Raw genomic sequence first — 15,932 nt, 5'->3', positions numbered from 1 at the left:
TATATTGCTATTATTATTTTTTAAGATAAATTATAATAATTTTAAACATGTTAATTTATTTTTATACCTAAAATACGTACTAAAGTAGATTGTACTCAATACGGTTTCATCGAAATAATATTTAGAGACAAGAATTCTATAAGGGATTGAATTCTGAAGACCACCACTACTGTGCTACTTCAGTGTTACTTTTATTTAGAATACAACACGTGTAGGCTTTAAAATTCAGGTTTCACAACTCCTTTATCGAACAGAAAAACGTATAACTAAGAATTTACATAATGACAAAAATGTTAAATTTAACATTTTTATATTTACTCCTGAACCTGATTTGGAACCCTTCTACAAGAAAAGAGAAGAACATAGAAAATTGCAAAAGTAATTTACGTGATAAGCACACACACACACACACACACACACACACACACACATACACATTAATTATGTATGGCTTCTTCAGCCCTCTTTCTTTGGTGGTGTGACCCAACTAGACTTTTCATGAAGCCTTGCAACGAATTTGAAGGACCTGTTGGCTGCCTCAAAGGTATAGTTGTTCTGTGTTTTGCTATCTAACTTAATGCGAGCTTTGCCTTTTACTAGAGTAGCTGCTATTTGCAGAACAATGGCTTCAATGGTATAAACATTACTCCAACCTTGTTTTGTCAGAAGTTCCATGAAAAGAGCTCCACCTGAAAGAACATAACCATCCGTAATTTCAGGATGAACAATTCGTACAAAAGATGGCTCGAATGGAAAGGTTTTCTTGAAAGTAATATTCAGCAAAATACCACCTTCTCCGTTTTGTTTTGTTTTTAAGATCGATTAGATCGTTGTTCAAAGGACTATCTGGATCTATCTTAAGGAGATTTACATTCCGTTCGTAGAGATGGTCGTTCACCAACTCTACACTAAATATTCCTGTTTTAACACTTTCCGAGCGGTATATTTCTCGAAGCTCCTTTATTAGACGATCATTTGCCTGCACAAAACCAGAACCGGATCCAGAAGCATGACTTGCGTTCTGATTTTTCGGTGAGCCTTTGTAGTGTTTCTGCTTGTTCCGTATCTTCATTATCTTCATTTTTGCCTTTCCTCTGGTTGCACGTAATGTCTTCCGTTTCTCCAAGAAAAAAAATCTTCAAATTCTTCCTCGTCTGAACTGTCTCCTCGTGCTTTAGATAAATTCCGAGCAATAAAATGCTGTAGTGTATTTAATTCGGAGGGATTCTCTAAGTTATGATATTTGCATAATTCCATCACTAGCATTTTTATTTGCTGCAGAACAAGACTTTCCTCTCCTGAAGTATTTGCCAATAACTGAACAGCGGATGACACACCAGGATCTTCGGACATAGTCAACCAGACTGGAGGAGTAGAAGGATAATTTTTTGTGAAATTTGCTTGTAATTCAAACTTCTTTCCGTTTCCATCCACAAAATAACAAATCAGTTCATTTGAAGAAGCCCAAACAACTCGAAATCTTTTGTGGTCCTTTGAGAATAAAGATTTCAAAAATTTGATATCTTCTTTCAGAGTACTTGAAAATTCCATGGTATGATTAGCTCTGCATCTAAGAAATGGTAAAATAAATTCTGTAAAGAAAATTGTTAACACAACATAACAAAACAAAATAAAAGGAAACAATCGAAATTAAAATAAATCAAAAGTTTATCAATAAAGAAACAATCGCAAATGTTAGGTGGGGGACGATTTTCGTCGATTGGTGTGAAACCAGCACTCTGCTTTCTGGAGACCTAAACTGGCTTGATAAAGTTATGCGATTGGTCTCTAGGCAAGGAATCCTGGATTATCTAACCCTTAACTCGTCCCCTAGTATTTACAACTTTGCGTAGGCGGGATCAGCATAAAGAATAAATAAAGCAATCAAATTAAGCAAATCTAAACTATGTAATCAGATATGGTTCAAACACTCCGGTTTTAACCTTCTGTTTTTCTAAACTCGGTTATCCCCCCCACCACCACCACCACCACATACACACACATTCGACGCGCGACAATTTTCTAAAGTTCAGCAAACTATATTCAAACATGACTCATAGTTTAGTTATCATAGTAACACCGGATGATAATAATACAGATAACATTGACATTGTCTGATAGATCTTTAACTGTTCGTTGGCGAAGCTACGTACTGTGGATACCGTGTGTTAGCTACGATTTCGCTTTTCTTTTTTTTTTTAATCAGAACCTCCAGACCATTCATTGCCGTGTGACCATCCAATTAGGTGTTCGTTAGACGAGAAATCCTTGCCTGTTGGCATATGTCGTACCATTCCACGTTACCATGGGATAACGCGAGTACTTGAGCAGGAGCCCTCTTTAGGTCACGACGATGCTCTTCGGATGCAAAGTCCTTGGTTCGAATCCGGTGTTATGACGTAAAGAATGCTTATAAAAATTTTTCAGCTGAATACGTTGTCCAGCCTTATTCGGAAATCACAGGATTTTTTTTTTCTGCCAGAAATTACGAAATTTCATCTCACAAAACAATCAAACTGGCCAGAATAAAATATACAATTACTGACATAAGAGATTGGCGTCATAGTGTTTGAGTTTTTGTCGTTTCTGCCGTAATTTCAAAACCACTACCGCTACCACCACCACAACAACGATAAGCACATCTTCAAACAAAAAACAAAACAAAACCGAAAACAAATCGGCCGAAGAACACCCAGCTAAGAGATTATAGTATGCCTGACTCATGCCTTAGCTACCTCGACGTAATTCTGTTTAAACCAAATCTTTACTGTTTTAAAAACTCCAGTGAAGAGCTTAAGTTTTCTGATAGTAGATCATCTTTCCAATTATGTTATTAACAATATTGAATTTCATTAATCTCAACTCACCGTCACTTAGTTATATTTCGAACTTGCTTAGAAATTACTGTCTGGTCTTCGTTCGTATTGTAGCCGAACCTTTTTTTTTAAAGTGAAATGTATTTTATTATCGTCGAATGATAGGACTTGTCACGTGGACACCATGACGTACCAGCAGTACAAAATTCCCTCATTTCAGCATCTCTGATCGGAGAGGAGTGAGGATCATTAGAAGGAAGCTATAGCGAAAGTGGCGCGTGTCGATCCGTTAATTAACTTCTGTAGCTTCGCAAGTGAGCGGCGCTCTCTGTTAAGCCAATGTTAACAACAGCCGACAGTAGACGCACTTGCCATTTACCCAACAATGTGGACACACACCTGCATATATTTTTGTGTCACAACACGTCACACACATGAAAACAAAATTGCGTAAAGTTTTTCTCGAAGTTCCTTCATTGTTCTCCAAACGCAATAAATAAATAATTAAACAAATAGTATCAAACAACAAATACAAACAAAAATATGTACTTATTTACATATAATGGAGCCGTAAATTTTACATAAGCAACAAAATGGCACTTCAATGCGCTATTAAAATTAATTTTAATAACTAATTAAAGCTAAATACAAATAATTCGTTAAAAGTCTCTTGTAGCAATGTATAAAATCCATGGAAGCTCAGAATCACCTTCAGAATTTAAATTATTCAGAATTTAAAGTTTTAATTCCAGTATGTATGCTAAATAAGACAGTTGGGTTAAAGGAAAAGGGAAAAAAAAACTGAGACGAATCAGGATTTTTTTAATATAATTCACAGAAGAGATCCTCTGCTGTACAGTTTGAACTAAGCCATCCTTAAACACCATTCCAACGTAAATTTTAGATTCAGTGAATATCAAACTTCTCCATCTTTTGCACTTATCTCACAATTTTTCCTAGGAGATCTTCCGGATGCCTTCACATCTTCCTGAGTCTTCCTCTTGATATTTTGTCCTTGATGTCTCACATTTCTTATGGTATTATTTGGATTTTACATGCTGAAATCCTTTGCAGAAAGTTGCGAATTTTTTTTTTTTTTTTTTCCCGATGTCTGCCAGTTCAAACGTACACTTCAAGCGCCCTCTTTTTTCGAAATTTCCCTCCTTGTTCTTGCTACTATTCACCTTAAAGTCCTCTTAGCAGCTTTCCTTTTTGATTGCCATTTTTATATTTCTTTCCACATACTAGAATAAATACAAAATAACTCCAGGTGATCAAAGCTCCAGCTTAATTTGGACTTCGGCCAAATTTGAAAAAAAAAAAAAAAAAAATTCAAAATTCCAAATTATTCAAAACTAAAACAAATTGCTCGCACCTGTTCAAGTGAAATCCTTTCAATTTCTTCGGATTTATATTTTCACTAAAGAACTAGTTTCAGTTATCAAATTCACTAACATTAGTAAGTGCATACTTCTTGCTCTTCTTATTACTAATAGCGCACTTATACTATTTGAGATACTGCAGCACAGTTCACCCAATTTCTACAACTCTTCGTGTTATCCCATAGCATGCAACTAAAAGCTTTTTTATTTCTTTCTGCAACCACTCATGTCATTCGACATCTGTATTATAGCAGAAATGAAACCAATTTTGACTCTCCTTTCTTATTAATATTTCATCTTTTATTCCTTATCCCTCCATCACCCTTTCACAACAACAATTATTTTATTCTTCTATAAAAGTTGTACAATATTCCTGAGCCTGTCTAAATATACTGGAACAACTGATTTCGTCCTCCAAACATCAAGAAGTGCTGACCACCTCAACTCTTAAACCAAAACAGTCTCGGAGATCTGCAGATTTTCATTGTCTTTAATATTTCTTTCAACTTCTTACAGTTCTACTCTGGTATTTCATTGTCTGTATAATAATTCCTACACTATTTTGCCTGTTTGCACGAAGAACAAACTAACTATGCTACCTCACCTTCAGTCGAAAAAACCCTTATAAAGGGTCTTCACGTTCTTGATGGGATTAAAGGCAACCAAAGGGAATCGTCGTTACTAACTGAAGTGCGGAGACTTCACCCATTTATAAAAAGGAAGTCTAAGATAAGATTTGCAGGAAAATTCGTAACCTGGTGTTCCAAATAAGATTTATGGAAGCATACTTCAAAAGAGGCTACGAAAATTTGTGGAAAAGGAGAAGAAAGAGGCTATAAGGATTAGAGTTTCACTTTTACAGTTTAGAATCTTGAGAATTGTCTTAAAGTAAACATTCGTCTTAAAGTATTGTCTGATTTGTCTTAAAGTAAAAATCTGGCCACAGCAATCTTTATCTTTTATTATGAAAAGTTCCAAGATGAACGCTCTCCAAAAAGCTACATTCAAATGCTATAAATGAAACCATACAGATCAACATATACCCTGTACTTCAGTTGTGGACTGCAGGATGCGCAGGTGAAATCCGATGTAAGGCAAGGATACAGTCTTTTTCTACCCTCTCATTTACATCTGTATGGATCGCATTATGAAGCAAAGTAATATCAAACAGGATAACAGAATCTCAGATCTTAAACTCGACTCTACTTTATGCATATAATGTTATACTCTTTTAAGTTTAAGGGAGATGGTAAATCCCTTATTATTCTACAGCCCGGTACGAAACTCGGATCGAAATCCACCGAAATCCTATAGTTTCATGCCGAAAAAACTAAAATAAAATAAAAATAACAATAATACGGGATTTACCATCTCCCTTAAACTTTACTTATGTCGCCGGTAAAATAGCCTTTTGGCTTGTTATAGTAGTAGACATTATACTCTTATTAATCAAGTCCAAGTCTTCACCTAGCAGTACACAATACAGGGTTCAAACCAATTTTATCTCACGTATCTGAGAGTTGGGTTACAAATAAGGACACGCTTTGTTTTGCTAACATAAAAGTTAGCAAAACAAGCATTTTCACAGGAGAAAAAAAAATTAGAAGAAGACCAAACTGTTGTAGTAGACTGACGCAGTAAGAAGGTGCATTAGAAGACTCAAAATTACGATTTGACAATATTGGAGACCCGATAAACGAGATTAATTTGGAAGAAAATTATTGATAGGAAGCTAGTAAAAATGTAAACTTATTTATGTAGTATTCTCACAGTATCCTGTACATCCATGTTTATCAGGAATTCATGGTGTTTGTGATAATGATGAAGAGTTTTTGTTTTGAGTTTCGCAGTAATTAATGATGTCTTGAACCTCAAAATATACTATATTCTAACCGTGCTGTCTGAAGTGAATACCTAGAATTACATAATCTCTAAGGAGAGCAAATGCAATGTATTTCGTTTAAATATTCGCATGTATACTTTCCCATTAAGCATATTTCAGAGGGGGTTATATTCATCTGTTACTTACATTCTCGAAGACTGGTAGAACTCTCCTAAAAATAAACTAAGATATCTTCCTATCCCTACTGTAGCCAACAGTGGAAACTAAATTGAAAACTTTCATTCATTTATTATTTATTTTGCTATAAATATTAAATTTTATTATTATATTTAATATTATATGGGACTTTTTCTCCTTCGGTACGAATATCGACAGTGCATGGGAAGCATTTAAAAAATACTTAAATGATGCAATATCAGAATGTGCCCTGAGAGTTCGAAGAATAAATAGGGTAGGAGGCAAATAGATGTGTAATCTTATTAAGCAAGCGATTCGTGCGAAATGAATGATGTGGAAGGAATACCGTCTGCATAAGGATGATGTCCGTTATGAAAATTATAAGCAATAGTCAGAACTGTTGTACGAAAACTAAGACTGAGTATGAAAAGAAACTGGTTCTGCAAGCTAAAGACAACCGACAAGAATTCTGAATCCTGATGGCGTGACAGTAACAGATGCAAAAGAGGTTGTTCAACTAATTAGTGTCCATTTTGTAAAAGCTATCAACCTGGTGAACGCAACATTGAGCTCACTGCTACCTCTCCACTGAATGAAGAAACTGAGGTGTATGAAGAGGAGGTATTAGAGCTTTACGCAAACTGAATAAGAATTTAGCAATAGGGACTGATGGGATATCCGCACGGGTGCTAAAAGAGTATTCAGCTGAACTGGCTATTCTTCCAGGCTAAATCATTTGAGTCTCAGAACAGCAATAGAAAGAATGTATGGTAATCCCAATGCACAAGGGTGGTGCGATGTATCCAACCAATGTATATAACTATCGATCAATTAGTATCTCAGGAGTGGTGGTGAAGATTCTGGAAAAATTGGTCACGGCTCGCATTCAGAAATGGGTTGACTAAGGGAAGGTCATGTTTTAGCAACTTGCTCACATTCTATAATAATGTTACCATTGAACTAGACAAGGGGAATGGATACACCATGATACGTTTGATTTTACTAGGCTTTTGAAAGAATACAGTATGGTAGACTGTTGCATAAATTGAAGAATATTATTATTATTATTATTATTATTATTATTATTATTATTATTATTATTACGGACAACTCCAGGGAGTCCTTAGAGTCATCGAAGGAGGCCCCAAATCATGTTCATCACAACTATTCGACATTCATACAGTATCTATCAAACCTCGCCTTAAACTCATTCACTGTCACAGCATCCACCACAGACTCTGGCAACCCATTCCACTCATTCACCACTCTAAAAGTAAAGAACCTAGCTCTAACACCCTTACTAACCACACTCTTTCCCAGCTTCCATGGATGTCCCCTAGTCCTCCCACAACCAGCCCTGTTCTCAAAAATATCTTCTGAATTAATTTTATAGAAACCCTTCAGTAATTTGAATGTCTCAATCATATCTCCCGTCCTCCGCCTATCAACCAATTTTTGCAACCCACTAATCCTCAACCTGTTCTCATAAGGTTCATTCCACAGACCTGCTATCATCTTGGTCACTCTCCTCTGGATCCTCTCAACCTCCTCTCCATCAAAAAGAAACCTAGGTGACCAAATCTGGGCACAGTAGTCTAGATGGGGTCTTATCAAGGCTGGATACAGAGGAACAATAACATGCTTGTCAACGTATTCTTTAGAAACCAAGTGATTTGATGAGCTGATTTGGCCACTTTTGCAATATGCCCCCTAAACTTCAACTCCTTATCCACCAACACTCCTAAATCTCGTGCCTCATCAATTTCCTGGAGTACAGTTCACCAATGTAGTAAACTGCTGCTAATCTTTTCACCCCAAAATGTATAACCCTACATTTTGCCAAATTAAATTGACATCCATTCTCCTTAGCCCAGACCTCCAATCTTTCCAAATCATCCTGCAAAATTTTGACATCATCTGCATTCACTATTGCCCTACCCAAAAACTTTGCATCATCTGCAAACAAATGAACTGTTCCTCTCAGATCCTTTCCTATATCATTAATGACCAAATTAAACAGTAGTGGTCCAAGAACAGATCCTTGTGGCACACCACTAGTCACAGGCCGTCTTGTGGACTCTACTCCTGAATAAACCACTCTCTGATATCTCTCCATCAACCACCCTCCAATCCATCTGACTAACCCTATATCCATTCCCATATGTTGCAGTTTACGGATTAGAATTCCATGTGGTATCCTGTCAAAGGCCTTAGCCAGGTCCAGAAGTATCACTGTACACCCATTACCCTTATGCAGTTCAGCCGTCACTGTGTTATAATACGTGAGCAAGTTACTGAGGCATGACCTACCCTTCACAAAACCATGCTGTCCTCGATACAGTATCCCATTTTGATCTGTCCAATCTTGTATTTTCCTCTTGACTATTTTCTCCAAGATCATGATAACGATTCCTGTTATGCTGATTGGCCGGTAATTTTCAACAGCGGCCTGGAACCACCTTTATGCAGTGGAACTATTTTCCCCTCTTTCCACCCCCTTGGGACTGACCCAGACCACAGGCTCAAATTAAACAAAATGGTCAAGGGCACTGACAATTCTTTAACCGCTTCACGTACGACACGAGCTGGTATACCATCCAATCCCACAGATGTATTGACATTGAGGTTCTGTAATAGACTATTTACGTCTATTTCATTCATCACAATTCCAGTATAAGCTGTTGGTTCTTCCATTCCTGCAATGTCACCACCTGGATGATATACTCTTGCAAAGTGCTCGTTCAGTAATTCCACTATATCGACTGATTCGGTTACCTCCCTACCCTCAGCATTTTTTAAAATCATTCTGCCAAGAACATTTTCCCTTTTACTTGCAACATATTGAAAAAACTGTTTGGGATTCTCTTTAGCCTGGCCAATTTTCTTTCATAATCCGATTTTGCTTTTCTTACCACCCTTGTTACCTTTCTGGCCTGAGCTTTATACTATTCCTGCACCTGATGGTCATCTTTCTCCTTAAATTCCCTCCACAATTGTTTCTTTTATTGCAGCTCAAACTTAATAGTGTTATTCATCCCTTTAACCCCTACTTGATTTATTATTCGGGCTCTTGGTATACAGTCAACCATTGCCTCCTGCAAACACTTCTTAACCACCTCCCATGCATTATCAACATCCAGTCCTTGCAGTTTTACATGCCATGGTACTGAGCCAAGCACACTCCTAAGCTTGCCATACTTACCAGCCCAGTAATTTCACATGTACCCTGTCTTAATTGTAAATTCTACTCCTTTAGCCACCTCCCAAGTCATGACCTTATGATCACTCTCACCAATTGGTGGCAACATGGTCATGTTCGTTACAGCCACATTCTCATATGCAATTACTAGATCAAGCACTCTCTGCCCCTAGTATTTTCCACTATATGCTGTCACAGATAGTTGTCCCTTAATAACCACATAAATTCCAATTTCTTCCTCCTATGTGCCCTCTCCTCCTTCCATTCAATTACCATAATTGAAATCACCCATAATAATTACCCTCCTTCCACTCATTTCTTCTATTTGCCTATGCATACTATCCCCACCATCTATTCCATCACCTGGTCTATAGCAGCACCCAATTGTATATTTTGTTCTGCTAGATTCTATCTCACACCAAATAGCCTCAAATGTGCTCTTTTCTCTATCCTGCAGTTCAACTTCTATACTCCTTGGCTGCAACTCATCGGCTATCATCAATAACACTCCTCCTCCCCCTTTTATTCTCCCTGTCACTCCTGAACACCGTATACCCGTCGCATTCAATCCCACTAGCTTTATCATCTTCTGTCAGCCATGTTTCACTAATACCAACAACCTGTGGCCTGGAAGTGCCAACCAAGGCCAAAAACTCTTCCTTCTTATTCCTAATACTCCTGGCATTAGTGTACATGAATTGCAGAAGCCCGTTAGTCCCATCCCTACTTTGATGCCTTATACTAACTATCCCATTCTGATTTGTTGTCCTTCGTACTCACTCAGGCATATTATACTCATTCATACACTCAACTGCCTCCCTAAAGTCTGCATATCTACACCCCTTAATAACTCTAGTTTCCCTGATTCTGTACATCCACTTCCATTTCATTCATCAACACTTTTTCAAGCCACCGTACACCAAATCCATTCAAATGTAACCCATCCATCTTATATAAGTCCTTTTGCCCATCGAACTCATTCCACACATCCACAAATTCCATATCACTCTCCATGCATAACCCACGCATAAAGTCATTGGCAATTATGGCCCTCCTTCTAAACACTTCACTGTCATACCGTGGAAAATACTCACCATCCTAACTCACCATCTCTCACTCTTCTCTTTTGCTACCTCAAGTAATTCCCTCACATCCTCTATCATTTCCATTTTGTCTTCTTTCAAATCATTTGTTCCTGCCACGACTATCATTTCTTTCACCCTCTGTTTTTGTACTCGAATAGACTCGCTGACGTCCTTTATGTTCGGACCCGGTTGCTACGATTTCGTCAAACTCTCAACTATCACACTTCTTAATAACGAATCTCCGTACAGCACTGGCTCCTTCATTTTATTTACGTTTACGAACATTCTCTTATTTTTCGTATCAGACTTTCGCCGTTTATTAGTCGGTACGTTCGGTACACATTTTTCCATACGCTCCAGCTACCGCTTTGCTCTGTGTATAGCTCCGCTCAACCGTGCGATTTCACTACTTGCATCTATCTCACCATTTTCATTATTATTTAAATCATCCATTCGTTCAGTATTGCTACCTTCATTTACACTTTCAACGACGCTCTCACACCTATCTGGTACTACCTCGTAATTCCTTATCACACCACTATTTTCTATATTCTGACTTTTTTTAACGATATCACTCTCGCCACCCGAAACACGCTTTAGATCCTCATTCTCCTTACACTTTCTGCATATATTAACTCCACTATCACCATCTAACCAGACTCCAACTGCTCTTCGCAAAGCATACATCGCACAGACAGCACATTGCATAAACTCTTTTATATCAAAACTCTTAAACAAACATGGCGACCTGGCCGCCATTTTTTTAATCGGTGCCATATAGACGCTATCTTATCTTAAAAATAATAATTAGAATAACATAGAAAACACACAAAAATCGCACAGACACACTAAGAAACGAAAAGCCAACAATACTACATAAAATTCTAGTAAAATTGCCAATGATAACATAAAATACTACTGATATTTTTAGGAGCTCTCGACAAGCCGACGATAATATCAGTGCGACAGCTATCGGACCAGAATATGGTTTTGGATTATAAAATATAGGATAAGAGGATGGCTGAATGACAGATATCAAAAAGTGGTATACGGGGAATGCGCGTCTGTCTGCAAGATTTAAGTTAACTAGTGGTGTACCACAAGGATAAGTGCTTGGTCCACTGTTATTCAATCTGTACATTAATGATATCGGAAAGGATTTGACAGGTGACATATTACCATCCTCTTATCCAAGCTATTTGCTGATGATGATGTGAAGATAGGTAGGGTAATCAGGAATGCTGCTGATATGCAGCACATGCAGCACCACCAATGTTGTATTACATTGGTGGAATTATGCTAGAAGAAACTTATCAGGCTAGGGATCTTGGAATTTTAGTAGAAAGGAAGTTTACGCTCATAGGTCATATAGCAAAAACTGTAAATACAATTAGGAGAATAATTGCAAAGGCATGCACTTTGGCGATATCCAATTGATTAGATATCCAATGTTGTATTACATTGGTGGAATTATGCTAGAAGAACTGATCAGGCTAGGGATCTTGGAATTTTAGTAGAAAGGAAGTTGACGTTCAAAGGTCATATAGCTAAAACTGTAAATACAATTCAGAGAATAATTGCAATGTTGAAACGAACCTTGATATGTAAAGATAAGGAAATCATTTTGCCCCTTTACAAGGTCTTGATAAGAGTTCACTTGGAATTTTTCGTGCAGGTCTGGTCTCCTGATTTCCTTTGTGATTCTGATATACTGGAGAGAGTACAAAGGAGAGTGTTAAAAATGATATAATATCAGGATTGTGGAATACTGGTTATGAAGACAGATTGAAAATTTGTAGACTGCAGACACTACAAAACAGGAGAAAGAGGAGTGATATGACTGAGACTTAGAAACTTCTGAAAGGGTCATACAGGATTTCAATTTATGGAGGGTGGGGAAAGGTCGAGAGGGCATCCTTGGAAGCTGAGAATGAAGGCCGCTAAGAAAGGGGGGGGGGGCAGATGTTTCTTTCAGAGGGTGGTGCGTGATTGGAATGGATTGCCTTAGGATGTTATTTGTGCAAGCAGTGAGAAGGAATTCAAGAATAAGTACGATAACTGCTGCGTGTAGTATGTGGCCTCCCTCGATGAGCCCTTGACTCCCTGGAAATCTCTCTTTTATAATAAAATAATAATAATAATAATAATAATAATAATAATAATAATAATAATAATAATAATATTGATTTGTTGGTAAATATCACCACGTTACTTTGTGTGTGTGTGTGTGTGTGTGTGTGTGTGTGTGTGTGTGTGTGTGTGTGTGTGTGTGTGTGTGTGTGTGTGTGTGTGTGTGTGTTATCTGTGATTGACTAAGGAACTTTTTACTGTGATTTTCAAGTAAGGCAGTTAGCAAGTCATAAGGGGGAGGGAGGAAGTTTTCATAGAAACTCTCTCTTCTTTCCCTCTTTCTCTATCTCCAATTTTTCAAAACCACGAAGTGGTTGTTTGTAAACGTCATTGACATACATACGCACCGTCACCTAATAACTTTAGCTGTCTCAGTTTGGGATCTGTCAATGACCGACGAATTGCTGCTGAATAATGTTTCGATGAACAATGTTTCGAACATTGTTCATCGTAGATTTCCTTGGAAAGTATGGAATATCTTGAAATAAATATTTCATAATTTCTTTACTAGTTTAGGTTTAGAACTGTAACACACTCGTGACTTTCTCCCTACTGTACTACGAAGTCGAACTTTCGATATTGGTGAGCTGTTACTTATCTTAGCAATGGGATTTACGAGCATCTAAACATTTAAATTGTTTCCGTTATTATATCAAGACGTTATGCGACTTCTTTGTTCAGCATTCTGTTTATAATGTGATTCATATATTTATTTAGCGCTTGGACTGCCATTGAAAAGCACGGAAACATTGCTAATGCCATACTTACCGAAAAAGATAGCGTCATTATCTAAGGTGGAAATGGATGAGAACAACAATAGCTTTAGCGTGTAATTACTAATTAAATTTAATTAGCAGAATTAATTATTGTACAGACTCTAAAAACATTTTCGAGATGGGCTGTACAGATGAGTATCGATCGCAACTCGCTTTCTTTGTTCGATGACTTAGAAGCCGTTTAGCCGAAGTTAGTTGATGCTGATGATGTCTGAAACAATTCTCTTTTAGTCATTTGAATAAAACTCCGTGACAGTGAAGAATATCTAATCGCATTATATCTCATTAGTCAATATTTTACAAAAGGATTTCTTTTGCAATCTTTATACTGCTTTTTTTTTCTTTTTCAGTCCCTTGATTATTTTCTCTTCTGATTTTCGTAGTAGTAATATCTACTTGTTTATCCGCATTCACGCATCGTTTTTAAAACTTACCTTTCTAAATCCGGTGATTATTTTTTGAAAATTTCGATGAGAATTCAAATGGTACATTTCGCAGGCCTGGTTGCCGAGTGATTACAGTACCCTCTCTCTCCAATTTGCAGACTGTGGGCTCAAATTCCTCAGTGGGCATCGCTCTGCTTATTGGAGACCTGAACTGGCTTGAAAAAGTGGCGTGTTTGGTTTCTAGAGTAGGGTTACCTTATACTTAAGGGGAAGTCAGGTCTTAACATCTAGATCTCTAGAGAAGATCACATTTCTCATCATGGAATGACTTGCATCTCTAGTCTTTTCAGACACGTTTCTTTCGCATAGTCCATAGTCTTCTGAACACATATAATTACAAGAATTTCCGAAAATAAATACCAATTTATAATGCAAAATGTAGAAAGTTTTTTTACCTTGGGTGTAATCAGTGGTGAGCTATAAGGGGCTCGCGCGAGCCCTTTGTTATTTTTTTCTCAAATTTGTGAGCCCCCTTGTTCTTCTTGTTTAATAATCTTACAACTAGAAAATACCACCGCGGAACATGCTACTATAATTGCTACTTTAAATTCATATGGATTTTCTGATAACTATTTAAAAAATCATCTCATTGCATTTTGTTCTGATGGAGCTAGCGTAATGTTAGGAGACAAATCAGGTGTTGCAATCAAGCTTCTACAAAAATCTCCCAACGTTGTGATTTGGTATTGCGCTCATCGTTTACGCTTAGCATTAAACGATTCGATAAAAACATTAAAGAAATAAATCATTTTGAAATATTTATGGATAAATTATATGCTTTTTATCATCAATCACCAAAATATCAATGAGAATTAAATACGATTGCAAAAGACCTTGGTATCGAAATTTTAAAGATCGGGCGTGTGTTTGGAAGCTTTATGCAAGCATTTAGCATCGAACGATTAATATAAGGGCTTCTTAAACCAACATCTCAATTTGGAATTTTTAAAAGATGTAGCATTAATGATTGATATCCTAGCTCACCACTGGGTATAACATAGGTTAAAGATACCAAGCTATTTTATATGTATATAAATATAAACTTGGTTTTAATCCATTTCCCAAGTAAGCAAACAGACAGGTAAGTCAAGTTTGCGCCTGACAGACTTACTTGTCTGTTTGTTTACTTGGGAAATGGATTAAAACCAAGTTTATATTTATATACATATAAAAGAGCTTGGTATCTTTAACGTATAATGCAAAACATTTGCTTTGCATTATAAAAATGCGGAAGAATATGAGATAATTTTTTTGTGGGACGAGCTTTACTACTGTATTATCCATACATTAACAAGCGATATTCAGGGAGGTTTCATGTTTCAGCATCTAATCAAGATGGTTTCTAGGGCGCCAGTAACCAACAGCTATATCATCCAGTGTAGAAAATAAATTATATGACTAATAGAAAAGTAAGCAAGCATTTAAAAAACAATTAATGAAAAATAACTTACATTAGCAGGAACAAATATTCTTCATAAAATTTAGCATCACACTAATAGCATCTTTAGTATGAACTGAATTGGAACACAAGCGCATGCAAATATAACAGAAAATTAAGCAATGCTAAACGTGAAATCATATATTTGAAGAGAGCTGCACGGACTGATTGCAGTGAAGTCTTCATGACGTGATTAAAAAAAATAATAAAAAAACATTTATTAATTGAGACGGCGCTTTGAAGTGTTAAGATGATTAAGATGGATATTTTATTTATTTATATCACATCATTGGGACTTTAGCACAATCAAGCCATGTTTATCTATTTAAACTCGCGATTTCACTGCATGAAACAATACTAATATATTAGCATTATTTAACACATTTACGGTTATATTTCAATTAAGTTCATACTGAGGATGTCCTTGATACACGGCCGGAAATTTTATAATAAATAATTATTTCCTCTTATGTAACTTATCCGTTTTTTCTTTTTTCTTTCTTTCTTTTAAATTATACTTATTATTTATATAAAATAATTCCATCACTGTTGATAGTAAAGGTGCCACTAACGACTTCTGAATTCTCCTTATCATTAACCACTACTATTCTGTTGATAGAACAGGCAGCCAATTCTTTCC

General features: G+C 36.6%; 1 long non-coding RNA gene across 1 annotated transcript; it reads right to left on the bottom strand.

Annotated features, from left to right (window-relative positions):
• Positions 1-167: 167 nt before the first annotated feature.
• LOC150108475 (uncharacterized) lies at positions 168-15,369 on the bottom strand. Its single transcript, XR_016550660.1, has 2 exons — positions 15,306-15,369; positions 168-1,570 (listed from the first exon to the last, which is right to left on the bottom strand). It is a non-coding gene; the product is annotated as an uncharacterized LOC150108475 (long non-coding RNA).
• Positions 15,370-15,932: the final 563 nt, after the last annotated feature.

The sequence above is a fragment of the Typopeltis vanoorti genome, chromosome 3 (assembly GCF_054136105.1).
Source record: "Typopeltis vanoorti isolate ZY-2024b chromosome 3, IOZ_Tvanoo_1.0, whole genome shotgun sequence".
Classification (NCBI taxonomy): Eukaryota; Metazoa; Arthropoda; class Arachnida; order Uropygi; family Thelyphonidae; genus Typopeltis; species Typopeltis vanoorti.
The sequence above is the reverse complement of the archived record's forward strand: the minus strand, read 5'-3'. Positions and strand labels throughout refer to the sequence as shown.